Below are 22275 nucleotides of genomic sequence, written 5' to 3'. Positions count from 1 at the left end.
CCTCTATCTGAACCATGCTGGACTTCACATGACATATATCTGAACCCTGCTGGACCTACTGCGACCTCTTTCTGTACCCTGCTGGACCTCCTATGACCTCTTTCTGTACCCTGCTGGACCTCCTATGACCTCTTTCTGAACCCTGCTGAACCTCCTCTGACCTCTTTCTGAACCCTGCTGGACTTCACATGACATATATCTGAACCCTGCTGGACTTCACATGACTCCTTTCTGAACCCTGCTGGACTTCACATGACCTCTATCTGAACCCTGCTGGACTTCACATGACCTCTTTCTGAACCCTGCTGGACCTACTGCGACCTCTTTCTGAACCCTGCTGGACTTCACATGACCTCTTTCTGAACCCTGCTGGACCTACTGCGACCTCTTTCTGTACCCTGCTGGACCTCCTATGACCTCTTTCTGAACCCTGCTCAACCTCCTCTGACCTCTTTCTGAACCCTGATTGACCTCCTACGACATCTTTCTGAACCCTGCTGGACTTCACATGACCTCTATCTGAACCCTGCTGGACTTCACATGACCTCTTTCTGAACCCTGCTGGACCTACTGCGACCTCTTTCTGTACCCTGCTGGACCTCCTATGACCTCTTTCTGTACCCTGCTGGACCTCCTATGACCTCTTTCTGAACCCTGCTGAACCTCCTCTGACCTCTTTCTGAACCCTGCTTGACCTCCTACGACATCTTTCTGAACCCTGCTGGACTTCACATGACCGTGCCTTTTCACTGACGGTCTGCCAGTCTTCGTTGGTCGACGTTGCAGATCCCAGTGTACTTCAGGAAGCATGGGCGAGCTTTCGCAGGCAGCCGGAACAAATGACAAATTCCTCCTCCAACCATATTTCAACGTTGGGCCTGGCCAGCAGGTTCGTGAAAGACTTGAGCCCAGCTTGACCCTCGTTCCGATGGCGGTGATACCTTGGGTTTCTCTGTTCCTCAAGGAAGTAGAACTAAAAAAGCAGGTTTGGAACGGGAAGATGACGTAATCTGTTGCCAAATCCTTGACGCGAGGGTCGCGAGTGTATTTTAAAGAGGTGACCAAGGTTACTCAATCGTCACCAAGGGGTGGACTACCACTCCAATGAATTCGACTTCAGGAAAATATGTTGAAGAAGCAAAGCGACCACGCGACTTCATTAAATATTGCTAAAAGTGAAATCAAAATCAGTTTTGAGCCAGGTAGGAGTCGAACCTACAATCTTCTGATTTGTAGTCAGACGCGTTATCCATTGCGCCACTGGCCCATGTGACTACTAGCTATCACTCCTACTGATATGTTTTAGTGCTGCAATAATGAGTGATCAACGTAGGGGGTCTCCGGTTGTCGCAGACGTGCACGTTCCTGAGCCACGCGCACAAAGGCCTCTGACAAGTACTCGGAATTGCAGCTGAACACAAATGAATGCACCAACTTTTCTGAACCCTGCTGGACTTCACATGACCTCTTTCTGAACCCTGCTGAACTTCACATGACCTCTATCTGAACCCTGCTGGATTTCACACGACCTCTATCTGAACCATGCTGGACTTCACATGACATATATCTGAACCCTGCTGGACCTACTGCGACCTCTTTCTGTACCCTGCTGGACCTCCTATGACCTCTTTCTGAACCCTGCTGAACCTCCTCTGACCTCTTTCTGAACCCTGATTGACCTCCTACGACATCTTTCTGAACCCTGCTGGACTTCACATGACCTCTATCTGAACCCTGCTGGACTTCACATGACCTCTTTCTGAACCCTGCTGGACCTACTGCGACCTCTTTCTGTACCCTGCTGGACCTCCTATGACCTCTTTCTGAACCCTGCTGAACCTCCTCTGACCTCTTTCTGAACCCTGCTTGACCTGCTACGACATCTTTCTGAACCCTGCTGGACTTCACATGACCGTGCCTTTTCACTGACGGTCTGCCAGTCTTCGTTGGTCGACGTTGCAGATCCCAGTGTACTTCAGGAAGCATGGGCGAGCTTTCGCAGGCAGCCGGAACAAATGACAAATTCCTCCTCCAACCATATTTGAACGTTGGGCCTGGCCAGCAGGTTCGTGAAAGACTTGAGCCCAGCTTGACCCTCGTTCCGATGGCGGTGATACCTTGGGTTTCTCTGTTCCTCAAGGAAGTAGAACTAAAAAAGCAGGTTTGGAACGGGAAGATGACGTAATCTGTTGCCAAATCCTTGACGCGAGGGTCACGACTGTATTTTAAAGAGGTGACCAAGGTTACTCAATCGTCACCAAGGGGTGGACTACCACTCCAATGAATTCGACTTCAGGAAAATATGTTGAAGAAGCAAAGCGACCACGCGACTTCATTAAATATTGCTAAAAGTGAAGTCAAAATCAGTTTTGAGCCAGGTAGGAGTCGAACCTACAATCTTCTGATTCGTAGTCAGATGCGTTATCCATTGCGCCACTGGCCCATGTGACTACTAGCTATCACTCCTACTGATATGTTTTAGTGCTGCAATAATGAGTGATCAACCTAAGCGGTCTCCGGTTGTCGCAGACGTGCACGTTCCTGAGCCACGCGCACAAAGGCCTCTGACAAGTACTCGGAATTGCAGCTGAACACAAATGAATGCACCAACTTTTCTCAACCCTGCTGGACTTCACATGACCTCTTTCTGAACCCTGCTGGACCTACTGCGACCTCTTTCTGTACCCTGCTGGACCTCCTCTGACCTCTTTCTGAACCCTGCTTGACCTCCTACGACATATTTCTGAACCCTGCTGGACTTCACATGACCTCTTTCTGAACCCTGCTGAACTTCACATGACCTCTATCTGAACCCTGCTGGACTTCACACGACCTCTATCTGAACCCTGCTGAACTTCACATGACCTCTATCTGAACCCTGCTGGACTTCACACGACCTCTATCTGAACCATGCTGGACATCACATGACATATATCTGAACCCTGCTGGAGTTCACATGACCTCTTTCTGAACCCTGCTGGACCTACTGCGACCTCTTTCTGTACCCTGCTGGACCTCCTATGACCTCTTTCTGAACCTTGCTGAACCTCCTCTGACCTCTTTCTGAACCCTGCTGGACTTCACATGACCTCTTTCTGAACCCTGCTGGACCTACTGCGACCTCTTCCTGTACCCTGCTGGACCTCCTATGACCTCTTTCTGAACCTTGCTGAACCTCCTCTGACCTCTTTCTGAACCCTGCTGGACTTCACCTGACCTCTTTCTGATCCCTGCTGGACCTACTGCGACCTCTTTCTGTACCCTGCTGGACCTCATATGACCTCCTTCTGAACCCTGCTGAACCTCCTCTGACCTCTTTCTGAACCCTGCTTGACCTCCTACGACATCTTTCTGAACCTTGCTGGACTTCACATGACCGTGCCTTTTCACTGACGGTCTGCCAGTCTTCGTTGGTCGACGTTGCAGATCCCAGTGTACTTCAGGAAGCATGGGCGAGCTTTCGCAGGCAGCCGGAACAAATGACAAATTCCTCCTCCAACCATATTTGAACGTTGGGCCTGGCCAGCAGGTTCGTGAAAGACTTGATCCCAGTTTGACCCTCGTTCCGATGGCGGTGATTCCTTGGGTTTCTCTGTTCCACAAGGAAGTGGAACTAAAAAAGCAGGTTTGGAACGGGAAGATGAAGTAATCTGTTGCCAAATCCTTGACGCGAGGGTCGCGACTGTATTTTAAAGAGGTGACCAAGGTTACTCAATCGTCACCAAGGGGTGGACTACCACTCCAACGAATTCGACTTCAGGAAAATATGTTTAAGAAGCAAAGCGACCACGCGACTTCATTAAATATTGCTAAAAGTGAAGTCAAAATCAGTTTTGAGCCAGGTAGAAGTCGAACCTACAATCTGCTGATTTGTAGCCAGACACGTTATCCATTGCGCCACTGGCCCATGTGACGACTAGCTACCACTCCTACTGATATGTTTTAGTGCTGCAATAATGAGTGATCAACGTGAGGGGTCTCCGGTTGTCGCAGACGTGCACGTTCCTGAGCCACGCGCACAAAGGCCTCTGACAAGTTCTCGGAATTGCAGCTGATCAAAAATGAATGCACCAACTTTTCTGAACCCTGCTGGACTTCACATGACCTCTTTCTGAACCCTGCTGAACTTCACATGACCTCTATCTGAACCCTGCTGGACTTCACACGACCTCTATCTGAACCATGCTGGACTTCACATGACATATATCTGAACCCTGCTGGACTTCACATGACTCCTTTCTGAACCCTGCTGGACTTCACATGACCTCTATCTGAACCCTGCTGGACTTCACATGACCTCTTTCTGAACCCTGCTGGACCTACTGCGACCTCTTTCTGTACCCTGCTGGACCTCCTATGACCTCTTTCTGAACCCTGCTGAACCTCCTCTGACCTCTTTCTGAACCCTGATTGACCTCCTACGACATCTTTCTGAACCCTGCTGGACTTCACATGACCTCTATCTGAACCCTGCTGGACTTCACATGACCTCTATCTGAACCCTGCTGGACTTCACATGACCTCTTTCTGAACCCTGCTGGACCTACTGCGACCTCTTTCTGTACCCTGCTGGACCTCCTATGACCTCTTTCTGAACCCTGCTGAACCTCCTCTGACCTCTTTCTGAACCCTGCTTGACCTCCTACGACATCTTTCTGAACCCTGCTGGACTTCACATGACCGTGCCTTTTCACTGACGGTCTGCCAGTCTTCGTTGGTCGACGTTGCAGATCCCAGTGTACTTCAGAAAGCATGGGCGAGCTTTCGCAGGCAGCCGGAACAAATGACAAATTCCTCCTCCAACCATATTTGAACGTTGGGCCTGGCCAGCAGGTTCGTGAAAGACTTGAGCCCAGCTTGACCCTCGTTCCGATGGCGGTGATACCTTGGGTTTCTCTGTTCCTCAAGGAAGTAGAACTAAAAAAGCAGGTTTGGAACGGGAAGATGACGTAATCTGTTGCCAAATCCTTGACGCGAGGGTCGCGACTGTATTTTAAAGACGTGACCAAGGTTACTCAATCGTCACCAAGGGGTGGACTACCACTCCAATGAATTCGACTTCAGGAAAATATGTTGAAGAAGCAAAGTGACCACGCGACTTCATTAAATATTGCTAAAAGTGAAGTCAAAATCAGTTTTGAGCCAGGTAGGAGTCGAACCTACAATCTTCTGATTCGTAGTCAGACGCGTTATGCATTGCGCCACTGGCCCCTGTGACTACTAGCTATCACTCCTACTGATATGTTTTAGTGCTGCAATAATGAGTGATCAACGTAAGGGGTCTCCGGTTGTCGCAGACGTGCACGTTCCTGAGCCACGTGCACAAAGGCCTCTGACAAGTACTCGGAATTGCAGCTGAACACAAATGAATGCACCAACTTTTCTGAACCCTGCTGGACTTCACATGACCTCTTTCTGAACCCTGCTGAACTTCACATGACCTCTATCTGAACCCTGCTGGACTTCACATGACCTCTATCTGAACCCTGCTGGACTTCACATGACCTCTATCTGAACCCTGCTGGACTTCACATGACCTCTTTCTGAACCCTGCTGGACCTACTGCGACCTCTTTCTGTACCCTGCTGGACCTCCTATGACCTCTTTCTGAACCCTGCTGAACCTCCTCTGACCTCTTTCTGAACCCTGCTTGACCTCCTACGACATCTTTCTGAACCCTGCTGGACTTCACATGACCTCTATCTGAACCCTGCTGGACTTCACATGACCTCTATCTGAACCCTGCTGGACTTCACATGACAGTGCCTTTTCGCTGACGGTCTGCCAGTCTTCGTTGGTCGACGTTGCAGATCCCAGTGTACTTCAGGAAGCATGGGCGAGCTTTCGCAGGCAGCCGGAACAAATGACAAATTCCTCCTCCAACCATATTTGAACGTTGGGCCTGGCCAGCAGGTTCGTGAAAGACTTGAGCCCAGCTTGACCCTCGTTCCGATGGCGGTGATACCTTGGGTTTCTCTGTTCCACAAGGAAGTAGAACTAAAAAAGCAGGTTTGGAACGGGAAGATGACGTAATCTGTTGCCAAATCCTTGACGCGAGGGTCGCGACTGTATTTTAAAGAGGTGACCAAGGTTACTCAATCGTCACCAAGGGGTGGACTACCACTCCAATGAATTCGACTTCAGGAAAATATGTTGAAGAAGCAAAGCGACCACGCGACTTCATTAAATATTGCTAAAAGTGAAGTCAAAATCAGTTTTGAGCCAGGTAGGAGTCGAACCTACAATCTTCTGATTCGTAGTCAGACGCGTTATCCATTGCGCCACTGGCCCATGTGACTACTAGCTATCACTCCTACTGATATGTTTTAGTGCTGCAATAATGAGTGATCAACGTAAGGGGTCTCCGGTTGTCGCAGACGTGCACGTTCCTGAGCCACGCGCACAAAGGCCTCTGACAAGTCCTCGGAATTGCAGCTGAACACAAATGAATGCACCAACTTTTCTGAACCCTGCTGGACTTCACATGACATATATCTGAACCCTGCTGGACTTCACATGACTCCTTTCTGAACCCTGCTGGACTTCACATGACCTCTATCTGAACCCTGCTGGACTTCACATGACCTCTTTCTGAACCCTGCTGGACCTACTGCGACCTCTTTCTGTACCCTGCTGGACCTCCTATGACCTCTTTCTGAACCCTGCTGAACCTCCTCTGACCTCTTTCTGAACCCTGATTGACCTCCTACGACATCTTTCTGAACCCTGCTGGACTTCACATGACCTCTATCTGAACCCTGCTGGACTTCACATGACCTCTATCTGAACCCTGCTGGACTTCACATGACCTCTTTCTGAACCCTGCTGGACCTACTGCGACCTCTTTCTGTACCCTGCTGGACCTCCTATGACCTCTTTCTGAACCCTGCTGAACCTCCTCTGACCTCTTTCTGAACCCTGCTTGACCTCCTACGACATCTTTCTGAACCCTGCTGGACTTCACATGACCGTGCCTTTTCACTGACGGTCTGCCAGTCTTCGTTGGTCGACGTTGCAGATCCCAGTGTACTTCAGAAAGCATGGGCGAGCTTTCGCAGGCAGCCGGAACAAATGACAAATTCCTCCTCCAACCATATTTGAACGTTGGGCCTGGCCAGCAGGTTCGTGAAAGACTTGAGCCCAGCTTGACCCTCGTTCCGATGGCGGTGATACCTTGGGTTTCTCTGTTCCTCAAGGAAGTAGAACTAAAAAAGCAGGTTTGGAACGGGAAGATGACGTAATCTGTTGCCAAATCCTTGACGCGAGGGTCGCGACTGTATTTTAAAGACGTGACCAAGGTTACTCAATCGTCACCAAGGGGTGGACTACCACTCCAATGAATTCGACTTCAGGAAAATATGTTGAAGAAGCAAAGCGACCACGCGACTTCATTAAATATTGCTAAAAGTGAAGTCAAAATCAGTTTTGAGCCAGGTAGGAGTCGAACCTACAATCTTCTGATTCGTAGTCAGACGCGTTATGCATTGCGCCACTGGCCCCTGTGACTACTAGCTATCACTCCTACTGATATGTTTTAGTGCTGCAATAATGAGTGATCAACGTAAGAGGTCTCCGGTTGTCGCAGACGTGCACGTTCCTGAGCCACGCGCACAAAGGCCTCTGACAAGTACTCGGAATTGCAGCTGAACACAAATGAATGCACCAACTTTTCTGAACCCTGCTGGACTTCACATGACCTCTTTCTGAACCCTGCTGAACTTCACATGACCTCTATCTGAACCCTGCTGGACTTCACATGACCTCTATCTGAACCCTGCTGGACTTCACATGACCTCTATCTGAACCCTGCTGGACTTCACATGACCTCTTTCTGAACCCTGCTGGACCTACTGCGACCTCTTTCTGTACCCTGTTGGACCTCCTATGACCTCTTTCTGAACCCTGCTGAACCTCCTCTGACCTCTTTCTGAACCCTGCTTGACCTCCTACGACATCTTTCTGAACCCTGCTGGACTTCACATGACCTCTATCTGAACCCTGCTGGACTTCACATGACCTCTATCTGAACCCTGCTGGACTTCACATGACAGTGCCTTTTCACTGACGGTCTGCCAGTCTTCGTTGGTCGACGTTGCAGATCCCAGTGTACTTCAGGAAGCATGGGCGAGCTTTCGCAGGCAGCCGGAACAAATGACAAATTCCTCCTCCAACCATATTTGAACGTTGGGCCTGGCCAGCAGGTTCGTGAAAGACTTGAGCCCAGCTTGACCCTCGTTCCGATGGCGGTGAAACCTTGGGTTTCTCTGTTCCTCAAGGATGTAGAACTAAAAAAGCAGGTTTGGAACGGGAAGATGACGTAATCTGTTGCCAAATCCTTGACGCGAGGGTCGCGACTGTATTTTAAAGAGGTGACCAAGGTTACTCAATCGTCACCAAGGGGTGGACTACCACTCCAATGAATTCGACTTCAGGAAAATATGTTGAAGTAGCAAAGCGACCACGCGACTTCATTAAATATTGCTAAAAGTGAAGTCAAAATCAGTTTTGAGCCAGGTAGGAGTCGAACCTACAATCTTCTGATTCATAGTCAGACGTGTTATCCATTGCGCCACTGGCCCATGTGACTACTAGCTATCACTCCTACTGATATGTTTTAGTGCTGCAATAATGAGTGATCAACGTAAGGGGTCTCCGGTTGTCGCAGACGTGCACGTTCCTGAGCCACGCGCACAAAGGCCTCTGACAAGTACTCGGAATTGCAGCTGAACACAAATGAATGCACCAACTTTTCTGAACCCTGCTGGACCTACTGCGACCTCTTTCTGTACCCTGCTGGACCTCCTATGACCTCTTTCTGAACCCTGCTGAACCTCCTCTGACCTCTTTCTGAACCCTGCTTGACCTCCTACGACATCTTTCTGAACCCTGCTGGACTTCACATGACCTCTTTCTGAACCCTGCTGAACTTCACATGACCTCCATCTGAACCCTGCTGGACTTCACATGACCTCTTTCTGAACCCTGCTGGACTTCACATGACCTCTTTCTGTACCCTGCTGGACTTCCTATGACCTCTTTCTGAACCCTGCTGAACCTCCTCTGACCTCTTTCTGAACCCTGCTTGACCTCCTCTGACATCTTTCTGAACCCTGCTTGACCTCCTACGACATCTTTCTGAACCCTGCTGGACTTCACATGACCTCTATCTGAACCCTGCTGGACTTCACATGACCTCTATCTGAACCCTGCTGGACTTCACATGACAGTGCCTTTTCACTGACGGTCTGCCAGTCTTCGTTGGTCGACGTTGCAGATCCCAGTGTACTTCAGGAAGCATGGGCGAGCTTTCGCAGGCAGCCGGAACAAATGACAAATTCCTCCTCCAACCATATTTGAACGTTGGGCCTGGCCAGCAGGTTCGTGAAAGACTTGAGCCCAGCTTGACCCTCGTTCCGATGGCGGTGATACCTTGGGTTTCTCTGTTCCACAAGGAAGTAGAACTAAAAAAGCAGGTTTGGAACGGGAAGATGACGTAATCTGTTGCCAAATCCTTGACGCGAGGGTCGCGACTGTATTTTAAAGAGGTGACCAGGGTTACTCAATCGTCACCAAGGGGTGGACTACCACTCCAATGAATTCGACTTCAGGAAAATATGTTGAAGAAGCAAAGCGACCACGCGACTTCATTAAATATTGCTAAAAGTGAAGTCAAAATCAGTTTTGAGCCAGGTAGGAGTCGAACCTACAATCTTCTGATTCGTAGTCAGACGCGTTATCCATTGCGCCACTGGCCCATGTGACTACTAGCTATCACTCCTACTGATATGTTTTAGTGCTGCAATAATGAGTGATCAACGTAAGGGGTCTCCGGTTGTCGCAGACGTGCACGTTCCTGAGCCACGCGCACAAAGGCCTCTGACAAGTCCTCGGAATTGCAGCTGAACACAAATGAATGCACCAACTTTTCTGAACCCTGCTGGACTTCACATGACATATATCTGAACCCTGCTGGACTTCACATGACTCCTTTCTGAACCCTGCTGGACTTCACATGACCTCTATCTGAACCCTGCTGGACTTCACATGACCTCTTTCTGAACCCTGCTGGACCTACTGCGACCTCTTTCTGTACCCTGCTGGACCTCCTATGACCTCTTTCTGAACCCTGCTGAACCTCCTCTGACCTCTTTCTGAACCCTGATTGACCTCCTACGACATCTTTCTGAACCCTGCTGGACTTCACATGACCTCTATCTGAACCCTGCTGGACTTCACATGACCTCTATCTGAACCCTGCTGGACTTCACATGACCTCTTTCTGAACCCTGCTGGACCTACTGCGACCTCTTTCTGTACCCTGCTGGACCTCCTATGACCTCTTTCTGAACCCTGCTGAACCTCCTCTGACCTCTTTCTGAACCCTGCTTGACCTCCTACGACATCTTTCTGAACCCTGCTGGACTTCACATGACCGTGCCTTTTCACTGACGGTCTGCCAGTCTTCGTTGGTCGACGTTGCAGATCCCAGTGTACTTCAGGAAGCATGGGCGAGCTTTCGCAGGCAGCCGGAACAAATGACAAATTCCTCCTCCAACCATATTTGAACGTTGGGCCTGGCCAGCAGGTTCGTGAAAGACTTGAGCCCAGCTTGACCCTCGTTCCGATGGCGGTGATACCTTGGGTTTCTCTGTTCCTCAAGGAAGTAGAACTAAAAAAGCAGGTTTGGAACGGGAAGATGACGTAATCTGTTGCCAAATCCTTGACGCGAGGGTCGCGACTGTATTTTAAAGACGTGACCAAGGTTACTCAATCGTCACCAAGGGGTGGACTACCACTCCAATGAATTCGACTTCAGGAAAATATGTTGAAGAAGCAAAGCGACCACGCGACTTCATTAAATATTGCCAAAAGTGAAGTCAAAATCAGTCTTGAGCCAGGTAGGAGTGGAACCTACAATCTTCTGATTCGTAGTCAGATGCGTTATCCATTGCGCCACTGGCCCCTGTGACTACTAGCTATCACTCCTACTGATATGTTTTAGTGCTGCAATAATGAGTGATCAACGTAAGGGGTCTCCGGTTGTCGCAGACGTGCACGTTCCTGAGCCACGCGCACAAAGGCCTCTGACAAGTACTCGGAATTGCAGCTGAACACAAATGGATGCACCAACTTTTCTGAACCCTGCTGGACTTCACATGACCTCTTTCTGAACCCTGCTGAACTTCACATGACCTCTATCTGAACCCTGCTGGACTTCACATGACCTCTATCTGAACCCTGCTGTACTTCACATGACCTCTATCTGAACCCTGCTGGACTTCACATGACCTCTTTCTGAACCCTGCTGGACCTACTGCGACCTCTTTCTGTACCCTGCTGGACCTCCTATGACCTCTTTCTGAACCCTGCTGAACCTCCTCTGACCTCTTTCTGAACCCTGCTTGACCTCCTACGACATCTTTCTGAACCCTGCTGGACTTCACATGACCTCTATCTGAACCCTGCTGGACTTCACATGACCTCTATCTGAACCCTGCTGGACTTCACATGACCTCTTTCTGAACCCTGCTGGACCTACTGCGACCTCATTCTGTACCCTGCTGGACCTCCTATGACCTCTTTCTGAACCCTGCTGAACCTCCTCTGACCTCTTTCTGAACCCTGCTTGACCTCCTACGACATCTTTCTGAACCCTGCTGGACTTCACATGACCGTGCCTTTTCACTGACGGTCTGCCAGTCTTCGTTGGTCGACGTTGCAGATCCCAGTGTACTTCAGGAAGCATGGGCGAGCTTTCGCAGACAGCCGGAACAAATGACAAATTCCTCCTCCAACCATATTTGAACGTTGGGCCTGGCCAGCAGGTTCGTGAAAGACTTGAGCCCAGCTTGACCCTCGTTCCGATGGCGGTGATACCTTGGGTTTCTCTGTTCCTCAAGGAAGTAGAACTAAAAAAGCAGGTTTGGAACGGGAAGATGACGTAATCTGTTGCCAAATCCTTGACGCGAGGGTCGCGACTGTATTTTAAAGAGGTGACCAAGGTTACTCAATCGTCACCAAGGGGTGGACTACCACTCCAATGAATTCGACTTCAGGAAAATATGTTGAAGAAGCAAAGCGACCACGCGACTTCATTAAATATTGCTAAAAGTGAAGTCAAAATCAGTTTTGAGCCAGGTAGGAGTCGAACCTACAATCTTCTGATTCGTAGTCAGACACGTTATCCATTGCGCCACTGGCCCATGTGACTACTAGCTATCACTCCTACTGATATGTTTTAGTGCTGCAATAATGAGTGATCAACGTAAGGGGTCTCCGGTTATCGCAGACGTGCACGTTCCTGAGCCACGCGCACAAAGGCCTCTAACAAGTACTCGGAATTGCAGCTGAACACAAATGAATGCACCAACTTTTCTGAACCCTGCTGGACTTCACATGACATATATCTGAACCCTGCTGGACTTCACATGACTCCTTTCTGAACCCTGCTGGACTTCACATGACCTCTATCTGAACCCTGCTGGACTTCACATGACCTCTTTCTGAACCCTGCTGGACCTACTGCGACCTCTTTCTGTACCCTGCTGGACCTCCTATGACCTCTTTCTGAACCCTGCTGAACCTCCTCTGACCTCTTTCTGAACCATGATTGACCTCCTACGACATCTTTCTGAACCCTGCTGGACTTCACATGACCTCTATCTGAACCCTGCTGGACTTCACATGACCTCTATCTGAACCCTGCTGGACTTCACATGACCTCTTTCTCAACCCTGCTGGACCTACTGCGACCTCTTTCTGTACCCTGCTGGACCTCCTATGACCTCTTTCTGAACCCTGCTGAACCTCCTCTGACCTCTTTCTGAACCCTGCTTGACCTCCTACGACATCTTTCTGAACCCTGCTGGACTTCACATGACCGTGCCTTTTCACTGACGGTCTGCCAGTCTTCGTTGGTCGACGTTGCAGATCCCAGTATACTTCAGGAAGCATGGGTGAGCTTTCGCAGGCAGCCGGAACAAATGACAAATTCCTCCTCCAACCATATTTGAACGTTGGGCCTGGCCAGCAGGTTCGTGAAAGACTTGAGCCCAGCTTGACCCTCGTTCCGATGGCGGTGATACCTTGGGTTTCTCTGTTCCTCAAGGAAGTAGAACTAAAAAAGCAGGTTTGGAACGGGAAGATGACGTAATCTGTTGCCAAATCCTTGACGCGAGGGTCGCGACTGTATTTTAAAGACGTGACCAAGGTTACTCAATCGTCACCAAGGGGTGGACTACCACTCCAATGAATTCGACTTCAGGAAAATATGTTGAAGAAGCAAAGCGACCACGCGACTTCATTAAATATTGCTAAAAGTGAAGTCAAAATCAGTTTTGAGCCAGGTAGGAGTCGAACCTACAATCTTCTGATTCGTAGTCAGACGCGTTATCCATTGCGCCACTGGCCCCTGTGACTACTATCTATCACTCCTACTGATATGTTTTAGTGCTGCAATAATGAGTGATCAACGTAAGGGGTCTCCGGTTGTCGCAGACGTGCACGTTCCTGAGCCACGCGCACAAAGGCCTCTGACAAGTACTCGGAATTGCAGCTGAACACAAATGAATGCACCAACTTTTCTGAACCCTGCTGGACTTCACATGACCTCTTTCTGAACCCTGCTGAACTTCACATGACCTCTATCTGAACCCTGCTGGACTTCACATGACCTCTATCTGAACCGTGCTGGACTTCACATGACCTCTATCTGAACCCTGCTGGACTTCACATGACCTCTTTCTGAACCCTGCTGGACCTACTGCGACCTCTTTCTGTACCCTGCTGGACCTCCTATGACCTTTTTCTGAACCCTGCTGAACCTCCTCTGACCTCTTTCTGAACCCTGCTTGACCTCCTACGACATCTTTCTGAACCCTGCTGGACTTCACATGACCTCTATCTGAACCCTGCTGGACTTCACATGACCTCTATCTGAACCCTGCTGGACTTCACATGACAGTGCCTTTTCACTGACGGTCTGCCAGTCTTCGTTGGTCGACGTTGCAGATCCCAGTGTACTTCAGGAAGCATGGGCGAGCTTTCGCAGGCAGCCGGAACAAATGACAAATTCCTCCTCCAACCATATTTGAACGTTGGGCCTGGCCAGCAGGTTCGTGAAAGACTTGAGCCCAGCTTGACCCTCGTTCCGATGGCGGTGATACCTTGGGTTTCTCTGTTCCTCAATGATGTAGAACTAAAAAAGCAGGTTTGGAACGGGAAGATGACGTAATCTGTTGCCAAATCCTTGACGCGGGGGTCGCGACTTTGTTTTAAAGAGGTGACCAAGGTTACTCAATCGTCACCAAGGGGTGGACTACCACTCCAATGAATTCGACTTCAGGAAAATATGTTGAAGTCGCAAAGCGACCACGCGACTTCATTAAATATTGCTAAAAGTGAAGTCAAAATCAGTTTTGAGCCAGGTAGGAGTCTAACCTACAATCTTCTGATTCGTAGTCAGACGCGTTATCCATTGCGCCACTGGCCCATGTGACTACTAGCTTTCACTCCTACTGATATGTTTTAGTGCTGCAATAATGAGTGATCAACGTAAGGGGTCTCCGGTTGTCGCAGACGTGCACGTTCCTGAGCCACGCGCACAAAGGCCTCTGACAAGTACTCGGAATTGCAGCTGAACACAAATGAATGCACCAACTTTTCTGAACCCTGCTGGACCTACTGCGACCTCTTTCTGTACCCTGCTGGACCTCCTATGACCTCTTTCTGAACCCTGCTGAACCTCCTCTGACCTCTTTCTGAACCCTGATTGACCTCCTACGACATCTTTCTGAACCCTGCTGGACTTCACATGACCTCTATCTGAACCCTGCTGGACTTCACATGACCTCTATCTGAACCCTGCTGGACTTCACATGACCTCTTTCTGAACCCTGCTGGACCTACTGCGACCTCTTTCTGTACCCTGCTGGACCTCCTATGACCTCTTTCTGAACCCTGCTGAACCTCCTCTGACCTCTTTCTGAACCCTGCTTGACCTCCTACGACATCTTTCTGAACCCTGCTGGACTTCACATGACCGTGCCTTTTCACTGACGGTCTGCCAGTCTTCGTTGGTCGACGTTGCAGATCCAAGTGTACTTCAGGAAGCATGGGCGAGCTTTCGCAGGCAGCCGGAACAAATGACAAATTCCTCTTCCAACCATATTTGAACGTTGGGCCTGGCCAGCAGGTTCGTGAAAGACTTGAGCCCAGCTTGACCCTCGTTCCGATGGCGGTGATACCTTGGGTTTCTCTGTTCCTCAAGGAAGTAGAACTAAAAAAGCAGGTTTGGAACGGGAAGATGACGTAATCTGTTGCCAAATCCTTGACGCGAGGGTCGCGACTGTATTTTAAAGCCGTGACCAAGGTTACTCAATCGTCACCAAGGGGTGGACTACCACTCCAATGAATTCGACTTCAGGAAAATATGTTGAAGAAGCAAAGCGACCACGCGACTTCATTAAATATTGCTAAAAGTGAAGTCAAAATCAGTTTTGAGCCAGGTAGGAGTCGAACCTACAATCTTCTGATTCGTAGTCAGACGCGTTATGCATTGCGCCACTGGCCCCTGTGACTACTAGCTATCACTCCTACTGATATGTTTTAGTGCTGCAATAATGAGTGATCAACGTAAGGGGTCTCCGGTTGTCGCAGACGTGCACGTTCCTGAGCCACGCGCACAAAGGCCTCTGACAAGTTCTCGGAATTGCAGCTGAACACAAATGAATGCACCAACTTTTCTGAACCCTGCTGGACTTCACATGACCTCTTTCTGAACCCTGCTGAACTTCACATGACCTCTATCTGAACCCTGCTGGACTTCACATGACCTCTATCTGAACCCTGCTGGACTTCACATGACCTCTATCTGAACCCTGCTGGACTTCACATGACCTCTTTCTGAACCCTGCTGGACCTACTGCGACCTCTTTCTGTACCCTGCTGGACCTCCTATGACCTCTTTCTGAACCCTGCTGAACCTCCTCTGACCTCTTTCTGAACCCTGCTTGACCTCCTACGACATCTTTCTGAACCCTGCTGGACTTCACATGACCTCTATCTGAACCCTGCTGGACTTCACATGACCTCTATCTGAACCCTGCTGGACTTCACATGACAGTGCCTTTTCACTGACGGTCTGCCAGTCTTCGTTGGTCGACGTTGCAGATCCCAGTGTACTTCAGGAAGCATGGGCGAGCTTTCGCAGGCAGCCGGAACAAATGACAAATTCCTCCTCCAACCATATTTGAACGTTGGGCCTGGCCAGCAGGTTCGTGAAAGACTTGAGCCCAGCTTGACCCTCGTTCCGATGGCGGTGATACCTTGGGTTTCTCTGTTCCACAAGGAAGTAGAACTAAAAAAGCAGGTTTGGAACGGGAAGATGACGTAATCTGTTGCCAAATCCTTGACGCGAGGGTCGCGACTGTATTTTAAAGAGGTGACCAAGGTTACTCAATCGTCACCAAGGGGTGGACTACCACTCCAATGAATTCGACTTCAGGAAAATATGTTGAAGAAGCAAAGCGACCACGCGACTTCATTAAATATTGCTAAAAGTGAAGTCAAAATCAGTTTTGAGCCAGGTAGGAGTCGAACCTACAATCTTCTGATTCGTAGTCAGATGCGTTATCCATTGCGCCACTGGCCCATGTGACTACTAGCTATCACTCCTACTGATATGTTTTAGTGCTGCAATAATGAGTGATCAACGTAAGGGGTCTCCGGTTGTCGCAGACGTGCACGTTCCTGAGCCACGCGCACAAAGGCCTCTGACAAGTCCTCGGAATTGCAGCTGAACACAAATGAATGCACCAACTTTTTTGAACCCTGCTGGACTTCACATGACATATATCTGAACCCTGCTGGACTTCACATGACTCCTTTCTGAACCCTGCTGGACTTCACATGACCTCTATCTGAACCCTGCTGGACTTCACATGACCTCTTTCTGAACCCTGCTGGACCTACTGCGACCTCTTTCTGTACCCTGCTGGACCTCCTATGACCTCTTTCTGAACCCTGCTGAACCTCCTCTGACCTCTTTCTGAACCCTGATTGACCTCCTACGACATCTTTCTGAACCCTGCTGGACTTCACATGACCTCTATCTGAACCCTGCTGGACTTCACATGACCTCTATCTGAACCCTGCTGGACTTCACATGACCTCTTTCTGAACCCTGCTGGACCTACTGCGACCTCTTTCTGTACCCTGCTGGACCTCCTATGACCTCTTTCTGAACCCTGCTGAACCTCCTCTGACCTCTTTCTGAACCCTGCTTGACCTCCTACGACATCTTTCTGAACCCTGCTAGACTTCACATGACCGTGCCTTTTCACTGACGGTCTGCCAGTCTTCGTTGGTCGACGTTGCAGATCCCAGTGTACTTCAGAAAGCATGGGCGAGCTTTCGCAGGCAGCCGGAACAAATGACAAATTCCTCCTCCAACCATATTTGAACGTTGGGCCTGGCCAGCAGGTTCGTGAAAGACTTGAGCCCAGCTTGACCCTCGTTCCGATGGCGGTGATACCTTGGGTTTCTCTGTTCCTCAAGGAAGTAGAACTAAAAAAGCAGGTTTGGAACGGGAAGATGACGTAATCTGTTGCCAAATCCTTGACGCGAGGGTCGCGACTGTATTTTAAAGACGTGACCAAGGTTACTCAATCGTCACCAAGGGGTGGACTACCACTCCAATGAATTCGACTTCAGGAAAATATGTTGAAGAAGCAAAGCGACCACGCGACTTCATTAAATATTGCTAAAAGTGAAGTCAAAATCAGTTTTGAGCCAGGTAGGAGTCGAACCTACAATCTTCTGATTCGTAGTCAGACGCGTTATGCATTGCGCCACTGGCCCCTGTGACTACTAGCTATCACTCCTACTGATATGTTTAAGTGCTGCAATAATGAGTGATCAACGTAAGGGGTCTCCGGTTGTCGCAGACGTGCACGTTCCTGAGCCACGTGCAAAAAGGCCTCTGACAAGTACTCGGAATTGCAGCTGAACACAAATGAATGCACCAACTTTTCTGAACCCTGCTGGACTTCACATGACCTCTTTCTGAACCCTGCTGAACTTCACATGACCTCTATCTGAACCCTGCTGGACTTCACATGACCTCTATCTGAACCCTGCTGGACTTCACATGACCTCTATCTGAACCCTGCTGGACTTCACATGACCTCTTTCTGAACCCTGCTGGACCTACTGCGACCTCTTTCTGTACCCTGCTGGACCTCCTATGACCTCTTTCTGAACCCTGCTGAACCTCCTCTGACCTCTTTCTGAACCCTGCTTGACCTCCTACGACATCTTTCTGAACCCTGCTGGACTTCACATGACCTCTATCTGAACCCTGCTGGACTTCACATGACCTCTATCTGAACCCTGCTGGACTTCACATGACAGTGCCTTTTCACTGACGGTCTGCCAGTCTTCGTTGGTCGACGTTGCAGATCCCAGTGTACTTCAGGAAGCATGGGCGAGCTTTCGCAGGCAGCCGGAACAAATGACAAATTCCTCCTCCAACCATATTTGAACGTTGGGCCTGGCCAGCAGGTTCGTGAAAGACTTGAGCCCAGCTTGACCCTCGTTCCGATGGCGGTGAAACCTTGGGTTTCTCTGTTCCTCAAGGATGTAGAACTAAAAAAGCAGGTTTGGAACGGGAAGATGACGTAATCTGTTGCCAAATCCTTGACGCGAGGGTCGCGACTGTATTTTAAAGAGGTGACCAAGGTTACTCAATCGTCACCAAGGGGTGGACTACCACTCCAATGAATTCGACTTCAGGAAAATATGTTGAAGTAGCAAAGCGACCACGCGACTTCATTAAATATTGCTAAAAGTGAAGTCAAAATCAGTTTTGAGCCAGGTAGGAGTCGAACCTACAATCTTCTGATTCATAGTCAGACGTGTTATCCATTGCGCCACTGGCCCATGTGACTACTAGCTATCACTCCTACTGATATGTTTTAGTGCTGCAATAATGAGTGATCAACGTAAGGGGTCTCCGGTTGTCGCAGACGTGCACGTTCCTGAGCCACGCGCACAAAGGCCTCTGACAAGTACTCGGAATTGCAGCTGAACACAAATGAATGCACCAACTTTTCTGAACCCTGCTGGACCTACTGCGACCTCTTTCTGTACCCTGCTGGACCTCCTATGACCTCTTTCTGAACCCTGCTGAACCTCCTCTGACCTCTTTCTGAACCCTGCTTGACCTCCTACGACATCTTTCTGAACCCTGCTGGACTTCACATGACCTCTATCTGAACCCTGCTGGACTTCACATGACCTCTATCTGAACCCTGCTGGACTTCACATGACCTCTTTCTGAACCCTGCTGGACCTACTGCGACCTCTTTCTGTACCCTGCTGGACCTCCTATGACCTCTTTCTGAACCCTGCTGAACCTCCTCTGACCTCTTTCTGAACCCTGCTTGACCTCCTACGACATCTTTCTGAACCCTGCTGGACTTCACATGACCGTGCCTTTTCACTGACGGTCTGCCAGTCTTCGTTGGTCGACGTTGCAGATCCCAGTGTACTTCAGGAAGCATGGGCGAGCTTTCGCAGGCAGCCGGAACAAATGACAAATTCCGCTTCCAACCATATTTGAACGTTGGGCCTGGCCAGCAGGTTCGTGAAAGACTTGAGCCCAGCTTGACCCTCGTTCCGATGGCGGTGATACCTTGGGTTTCTCTGTTCCTCAAGGAAGTAGAACTAAAAAAGCAGGTTTGGAACGGGAAGATGACGTAATCTGTTGCCAAATCCTTGACGCGAGGGTCGCGACTGTATTTTAAAGAGGTGACCAAGGTTACTCAATCGTCACCAAGGGGTGGACTACCACTCCAATGAATTCGACTTCAGGAAAATATGTTGAAGAAGCAAAGCGACCACGCTACTTCATTAAATATTGCTAAAAGTGAAGTCAAAATCAGTTTTGAGCCAGGTAGGAGTCGAACCTACAATCTTCTGATTCGTAGTCGGACGCGTTATCCATTGCGCCACTGGCCCCTGTGACTACTAGCTATCACTCCTACTGATATGTTTTAGTGCTGCAATAATGAGTGATCAACGTAAGGGGTCTCCGGTTGTCGCAGACGTGCACGTTCCTGAGCCACGTGCACAAAGGCCTCTGACAAGTACTCGGAATTGCAGCTGAACACAAATGAATGCACCAACTTTTCTGAACCCTGCTAGACTTCACATGACCTCTTTCTGAACCCTGCTGAACTTCACATGACCTCTATCTGAACCCTGCTGGACTTCACATGACCTCTATCTGAACCCTGCTGGACTTCACATGACCTCTATCTGAACCCTGCTGGACTTCACATGACCTCTTTCTGAACCCTGCTGGACCTCCTATGACCTCTTTCTGAACCCTGCTGAACCTCCTCTGACCTCTTTCTGAACCCTGCTTGACCTCCTACGACATCTTTCTGAACCCTGCTGGACTTCACATGACCTCTATCTGAACCCTGCTGGACTTCACATGACCTCTATCTGAACCCTGCTGGACTTCACATGACAGTGCCTTTTCACTGACGGTCTGCCAGTCTTCGTTGGTCGACGTTGCAGATCCCAGTGTACTTCAGGAAGCATGGGCGAGCTTTCGCAGGCAGCCGGAACAAATGACAAATTCCTCCTCCAACCATATTTGAACGTTGGGCCTGGCCAGCAGGTTCGTGAAAGACTTGAGCCCAGCTTGACCCTCGTTCCGATGGCGGTGATACCTTGGGTTTCTCTGTTCCACAAGGAAGTAGAACTAAAAAAGCAGGTTTGGAACGGGAAGATGACGTAATCTGTTGCCAAATCCTTGACGCGAGGGTCGCGACTGTATTTTAAAGAGGTGACCAAGGTTACTCAATCGTCACCAAGGGGTGGACTACCACTCCAATGAATTCGACTTCAGGAAAATATGTTGAAGAAGCAAAGCGACCACGCGACTTCATTAAATATTGCTAAAAGTGAAGTCAAAATCAGTTTTGAGCCAGGTAGGAGTCGAACCTACAATCTTCTGATTCGTAGTCAGACGCGTTATCCATTGCGCCACTGGCCCATGTGACTACTAGCTATCACTCCTACTGATATGTTTTAGTGCTGCAATAATGAGTGATCAACGTAAGGGGTCTCCGGTTGTCGCAGACGTGCACGTTCCTGAGCCACGCGCACAAAGGCCTCTGACAAGTCCTCGGAATTGCAGCTGAACACAAATGAATGCACCAACTTTTCTGAACCCTGCTGGACTTCACATGACATATATCTGAACCCTGCTGGACTTCACATGACTCCTTTCTGAACCCTGCTGGACTTCACATGACCTCTATCTGAACCCTGCTGGACTTCACATGACCTCTTTCTGAACCCTGCTGGACCTACTGCGACCTCTTTCTGTACCCTGCTGGACCTCCTATGACCTCTTTCTGAACCCTGCTGAACCTCCTCTGACCTCTTTCTGAACCCTGATTGACCTCCTACGACATCTTTCTGAACCCGGCTGGACTTCACATGACCTCTATCTGAACCCTGCTGGACTTCACATGACCTCTATCTGAACCCTGCTGGACTTCACATGACCTCTTTCTGAACCCTGCTGGACCTACTGCGACCTCTTTCTGTACCCTGCTGGACCTCCTATGACCTCTTTCTGAACCCTGCTGAACCTCCTCTGACCTCTTTCTGAACCCTGCTTGACCTCCTACGACATCTTTCTGAACCCTGCTGAACTTCACATGACCGTGCCTTTTCACTGACGGTCTGCCAGTCTTCGTTGGTCGACGTTGCAGATCCCAGTGTACTTCAGGAAGCATGGGCGAGCTTTCGCAGGCAGCCGGAACAAATGACAAATTCCTCCTCCAACCATATTTGAACGTTGGGCCTGGCCAGCAGGTTCGTGAAAGACTTGAGCCCAGCTTGACCCTCGTTCCGATGGCGGTGATACCTTGGGTTTCTCTGTTCCTCAAGGAAATGGAACTAAAAAAGCAGGTTTGGAACGGGAAGATGACGTAATCTGTTGCCAAATCCTTGACGCGAGGGTCGCGACTGTATTTTAAAGACGTGACCAAGGTTACTCAATCGTCACCAAGGGGTGGACTACCACTCCAATGAATTCGACTTCAGGAAAATATGTTGAAGAAGCAAAGCGACCACGCGACTTCATTAAATATTGCTAAAAGTGAAGTCAAAATCAGTCTTGAGCCAGGTAGGAGTCGAACCTACAATCTTCTGATTCATAGTCAGACGCGTTATCCATTGCGCCACTGGCCC

General features: G+C 49.5%; 4 non-coding genes across 4 annotated transcripts; all 4 read right to left on the bottom strand.

Annotated features, from left to right (window-relative positions):
* Positions 1–1194: 1194 nt before the first annotated feature.
* TRNAC-ACA (transfer RNA cysteine (anticodon ACA)) lies at positions 1195–1267 on the bottom strand. The gene has a single exon. It is a non-coding gene; the product is annotated as a tRNA-Cys (tRNA).
* Positions 1268–8506: 7239 nt separating this feature from the next.
* TRNAH-AUG (transfer RNA histidin (anticodon AUG)) lies at positions 8507–8579 on the bottom strand. The gene has a single exon. It is a non-coding gene; the product is annotated as a tRNA-His (tRNA).
* Positions 8580–18866: 10287 nt separating this feature from the next.
* Positions 18867–18939, bottom strand: TRNAH-AUG (transfer RNA histidin (anticodon AUG)). Its single transcript has one exon. It is a non-coding gene; the product is annotated as a tRNA-His (tRNA).
* A 3263-nt stretch (positions 18940–22202) lies between these two features.
* On the bottom strand, positions 22203–22275 carry TRNAH-AUG (transfer RNA histidin (anticodon AUG)). Its single transcript has one exon. It is a non-coding gene; the product is annotated as a tRNA-His (tRNA).

The sequence above is a fragment of the Myxine glutinosa genome, chromosome 9 (genome assembly GCF_964187855.1).
Source record: "Myxine glutinosa chromosome 9, kmMyxGlut1.1, whole genome shotgun sequence".
Taxonomy (NCBI): domain Eukaryota; kingdom Metazoa; phylum Chordata; class Myxini; order Myxiniformes; family Myxinidae; genus Myxine; species Myxine glutinosa.
The sequence above is the reverse complement of the archived record's forward strand: the minus strand, read 5'-3'. Positions and strand labels throughout refer to the sequence as shown.